At 45.3% G+C, this 5,640-nt stretch overlaps 1 protein-coding gene across 2 annotated transcripts in view; it reads right to left on the reverse strand.

The window, feature by feature from the left end:
• ABCB11 (ATP-binding cassette, sub-family B (MDR/TAP), member 11) overlaps positions 1–5,110 on the reverse strand; it is an 89,210-nt gene extending 84,100 nt beyond the window's left edge. Inside the window, exon 1 of one of the 2 annotated variants that reach the window (XM_005857544.2) lies at positions 5,008–5,110. The gene's annotated coding sequence lies outside the window, so the exon portion shown is untranslated. Of the gene's footprint in view, positions 1–3,318; positions 3,357–5,007 lie in introns of those variants that run through there. The other variant, XM_005857543.1, reaches the window with a different exon arrangement.
• Positions 5,111–5,640: the final 530 nt, after the last annotated feature.

Raw genomic sequence — 5,640 nt, forward strand, 5'->3', positions numbered from 1 at the left:
GAAACACTGTTTCAACTCCAGCTCTGAGATCCCGGCTGGCTGAAAGCAGGTTTCTGGGGTTTTGTTTAGCTTCTATATTTGTAACAATGTTTCAAACTGCAAGCTGAGAGGCCGGCAGCGCAGGCAGGGAATGTTGGAGTCCTCTGTCACTGAAGCAAGCAAGCCTCATGTTCGCTTCAAGCTTCCTGGCTGCCAGCTGCCATCTTGGCTGGCAGTTAATTTGCATATCACCCTGATTAGCCAATGGGAAGGGTAGCGGAGGTATGGCTAATTGTCATGCTTCTCTTTTATTAGCTAGGATACTAGAGGCCCAGTGCACGGATTCAAGCACCGGTAGGGTCCCTCAGCCTGGCCTCCGGAAATTGGGCCGAAACTGGCTCTCCGACATCCTCCAAGGGGTCCCAGATTGCGAGAGGGTGGTTCTCAGTTGATGCACCCCAGAATCAGGCTCCTTCCTCTCTGGTTCCAGGTGCATCACCTGAGAATGGCAGGCCAGCTACGGAATATCTGGGGCTATTCTTTCCTTTTCTTGTTTTCTTTTTCAGCATTCAGTGCATCACTCTGAACTTTGAAAGTCCACTGTTCCCTTTTGATATACCAAGGAGCCATCCTTCAAAAGATGTATACTCTCCATTGCAACAAGGCATGCATTGCATAACATTTGACTGTTGCTCAATAGAAATGGAGGCTAGATGCCTTATCTCTGGCCAGTTTAGAAATGGCAATGATGACTTTTGAAAGCCATTGTGCTGAAAATGTTAATTGCTTGCATGCACCCACAAAGACAATGGCAATTTTTGTGACACCAAGTTTGGGAAAATGCAATGAGTTAACAAAATTACTAGAAAGAATAAACAAGGCCTTGCTTGTGATATTTTCCAGAAAAGGCAATGTTTCCAGAATTAGATGTTACATGAATTGCATCATCTATATAAATATATAAAAAGCCAGCAACCAGAATGCCTTAACGACCAGAACAACCGGTCACTATGACACCCACTGCAGCCAGTGAACCAGCCTGATTGGGGGGTGGGGCCAGTGGCCAACCTCCTGCGGCCCCTCCCCCAAGCTGGCCCCACCCCTGATCGGCCTCTCCCACTCCAATTGAGGGTGGGGAGGCCAGCCAAACACCCACGGCCCTTCCCCCTGGCCGGCCCTGGCCCCAATGGGCCCCCACCACCCTGATTGGTCTGCAGCCCCTCCCCCTGACTGGCCCACCCCTGAATGCCCCCCTACCCCAATAGGGAGAAGGGCCAACCAGCCAACCTCCTGCAGTCCCTCCCCCCACCTGGTCCCACCCCAGATCAGCCCCCCACCCTGATCAGGGACAGGGCTGGCCGGCCAACCTCCCATGGCCCCTCCCCTGGCTGCTGACTCCTGATCACCCCCCCACACACAACCCATTCAAGGGTGGGGCCGGCTGGCCCACCACCCACAGCCCCTCTCCATAGCCCCTCCCCCCCACCACACCTGCCAATCGCCCATGGCCCCTCCCCCAAGTTGGCCCATCCCTGATCGGGACCGGATTGGGGAGGGCCAACCGGCCAACCTCCTGCTGTCTCCTCCTCCAGACAGGCCCGGCTCCGATCGACCTCATGACTCAAGCAGAGGGGGGCACATGAGGGTTTTGGGGGCCCAGGTGCTGCCCAGGGCCCAGAGGTCAGCTGAGACCTGCCCTTCCACACCAGATGCTCACGCTTCAATTGCCTGTCAGGCCTAGGGACCGCACCAATGCACGAATTTCATGCACCGGGCCTCTAATTTATAATAACAAAATTTTACTTTAACCAACACAAAAGAACTCAGTGTTAAAAAATAAGATACTATGCTCTTTCTTTTTCACTCTGAATTTTTATGTAGTCTCCTAAAAATCTCTGGGAACAAATTTCAGGGTCTTTCAGAAAAAATGTATTTTTTAATAAATTTGAGAATATAGGAGTTAAAAGTAGGAAATAAAAATTTCTAAGCACTCATTGGAAGACTTTAGCCACCTAATCATGCAATCCCCCAAGAATTCTTAATTGTCCATGCCAACACCAGTGTTTCTCTTTGCTAAATGGCACGTACTCTATAACCTGTGTTCTACATGTGCTTCTGTTTAACTATCCAGGCTTGAAGTTTTTAATTTCTTTGATAAAATGTGTAATCCTATCAACACAGAAACCCACACTGAAGGACAGTCTTCTGACCTTTACTGGTAGACATCAAGAGTTTTCTACCTTAGCGAGGCAAGTGGACGGGGTAACCTTGGAGGATGTGTCTGGTTGTTTCCTTGGGACCTGGTAATCCTTAACATTAAGGACTTGGCATCCTGTCCCAAGGACAATGGGAACTAATAAAGGCTTTCAGGCAAAAGAAGGGTTTGATCACATTTATTTATTCTTTTAAAAAAATTCAAAACTGATAAGGCTTGAGACTTGGGAATCCACACTAGAGAGAGATACAAGGGAACATGTTGGGAAGGTCAGAAATCCACCCAGATGAAGCAGCGGTTCCCCCTCATTTACTAAGGCCCGGAGTATATTATAGTTCAAATCACTCCCTGGCCAATGTGCCTGAGGTCACCAAAGGAAACAGGCTGTGTGATGACACAGCCAAGCCAATAGTGCCCAGGTTCTTGTCACTTTAGGAGATGGCTTCTTGACTCTGTCAGTGTTCAGGGTTTTGAATATTTTGGGGGGGCAGGGGAGAGATTTGTTCTGCTTCCCATTCCATTTTCTCTCAAATACTATCTTTAGAACATGTTGGTCTTGCCTAGACTGGATTCAGGAGGAAGAGACTGAGGATTTTCCACATCCAGACCAACATGGTAAGGAGGAACCCTGACAGCTACTGAGGAGCTGAGGGACAGCTAGGGGAGAGGGTCAGCTCAGGCGTGGAGTGGCCCGCCCCTGCCCCCAACATCACACAGTGAATACTCCCCTGACTCTTATGAAGTTGTTCCCTCTGTCCCCGAGCTCCACAAACTCTCCTTCCCTGAGCTGCTCAGAGAGAAAAACAGAACTGCTCCTACTCCTCTTGAATTTAGAAGTCACTTTTCAAGCCACAAATTTTGATTTTTCTAAAAAGCCCTTGCCCTAGCAGGTTTGGCTAAGTGGATAGAACAGTGGTCGGCAAACTGCGGCCCCTTGAGTGTGGCTCTTCCACAAAATACCACGTGTGGGCACGCACGTACACTGCGATTGAAACTTTGTGGCCACACTCAAGGTGCCAAAGAGCCGCATGTGGCTCGAGAGCCGCAGTTTGCCTACCACTGGGATAGAATGTCTGCCCAGGGACTGAAGGGCCACAGGTTCAATTCCAGTCAAGGTCACGTACCTCAGTTCCAGGCTCGATCCCCGGACCCAGTCAGGCTTGTGCAGGAGGCAACTAATTGATGTGTTTCTCTAACATTGATGTTTCTCTATTTCTGCCACTCTAAAAATCAATAGAAAAATATCCTCTGGTGAGGATTAACCAAATAAATAAATAACTAGCCTTTAAAACATCTTTCACTGCTGCCATTGAGGAACGTAGGTAGGGCTCCTGTGTTATCATTAAACCTAGCAAATGATTGATTTTTCCCAAGGATCATTAAAGAAGAGAAGAAGTATTAACTTATACTAAGAAGCAAGAAAAATGTTTTCTTGTAGGTTGTGGGATGATGGTGTGTGTCAACAATGTGGAAGACACTGTCCCCTTATAGCCCGGAGGGGAAAGGAATACACAGGGACCCTCAAGGGACACACAAACATCCTTCCTCCCCAGAGTCACAGCTGAGATGGAGGACTAAGGAATAGCTCCTGAAGAAAGTGGAATTTAACAGCGCAGTTACTCCCAGCTCTCCTTGGTCTCTCCATGCATAGTCCTTTCATCTTCACAAAGCAACATAGCACTCTAATACTTGATTCCTACAGTGGAACTCAGGCATTTTTTAGCAATTTCAGTGTCTTTTAAAACCAGAATGGGCAAATTTTTTCCCTAAATTACTTCCTAATTCACTCCCAGCATTCATCAGCAAATATTTGTCACCACTACTCTTAGTGGTGGGACTCAAATTATTCAAGGGGCTTACAATCAAGTGGGGGAGGGGTGTGTAAACAGTTAATCCTCAGCAGGGAAATGGAGGCTTCAGAGATCATTACAGAGTTACAGAGCGAGCCCAGGAGTAACTAAGTCTGGAGCTGTAGGGGGTTTGGGGGGTAGGTTGGCGGGTACCTGCACATAGAAAGAACCTCTATTAAACAAGAGCCTATACATAAGTCAATACTTTAAAAGTTTAATAATAATCACGATTAGATCCAAATATTTAGAGTCTAAGGTACAATCATTTTAATGTGTCTCTAAAATGTCTAGAAAGCGAGTCCTCCCTCAGAACATTTAGAAATACCGCACTTAATTCCAGTCTTAAATGTGTATGATATTTTATCTATGCATTCAAATCATCAGCAACATGTAATTTCTACTAGCTAGGGAACCATAAAAACTAAAATTAGATTCTAGAAACCAACTTTTCCCCCTTTAGCCAGGTATCCCACGCTCATATTTTTCAGTATCTAAATTATTAAAAACTGGGAGAATGAGGAAATGAGCATGGTGTTGGAGAAAAAAAAGGTAAGTCGGTATAGTTCTTTATTAAACCAGCACCAGCTTTCTGGGGTAAGGATTTGTGGCTATCAGTACAAACAGAATTATGCTTTCATAAAGCCAAGTTAAGAAACTTCATTGGCATTTTTCATTTTTGGTAGATTATTCAATCTATTCACCCATTTGTACAACACATCCCCTCACACCACAGATTCTCAAGAGAATTGATTCATAAAATAGCATTGCTACAAATTAGGAGTCATCTGTATTGTATATAATATTATGAAATCATTCATTATTCTGCAAGTCATATTATTTATCGCATGACAAGAGGCCACCCTTTAGTAAATAAAAAACACAATGCCCCACACAGTGAGCTTTAGAGGAAATGAACTTGCAGAACATAGGCCTCAAATGCTGTAGAAATTATAAGTCGCTTACCTGTGAACGTGAACTCGAGGAAGCCAGAAGAAACAATGAACTCCACTGTGGAGAGTCAAAGGGTTTTCCCAACTTCGGTGTTCATTATAAAGCATTCAACAGAATTCAAACTTTTTTGAGAACATTATCTATTTGCTTAAGGGTCAATGCCCTGAAGGCCAGCCTAAGCACAGTTCAGTGACATCTGAGAAAAGGTTGAACACGCTCAAAGTAATAACCCCAAACACAGAGTGTGCTGGGGAAATGCTCGGAGGGGTCAACGGGCTGTGGAAAGTACTGATTTGCCTGGGAAAGAGAGGCGAGTTCCAACTCTTCTTTTCATAGAGCCTTATTTTTGAAAAGTTATTTAAAAACATAGTAAGGCAAAACAAAACAACAACAAAATCTTTAAACTTTCCCCCTCAGTTTAGAAAGATTATTCTTGGAAAATCCCTGGGTTGCAGGTCTCCAGATTTTCCAGGAGACAGATAACCTAAAAGAACACCTGAAACAGCCTTTGCTCCGACGACCCTTGCACCTTGCCTGAATAGTCAATAACCTCAAACCCTACTTCATCTACACATGCAGTCCTGTGTACTAGTAAGTAGATTCATGATTTTTTTAAAGGTTCAAATGAACAGAAATGTAAGTCAA

The sequence above is a fragment of the Myotis brandtii genome, unplaced genomic scaffold, assembly GCF_000412655.1.
Source record: "Myotis brandtii unplaced genomic scaffold, ASM41265v1 scaffold112, whole genome shotgun sequence".
NCBI lineage: Eukaryota > Metazoa > Chordata > Mammalia > Chiroptera > Vespertilionidae > Myotis > Myotis brandtii.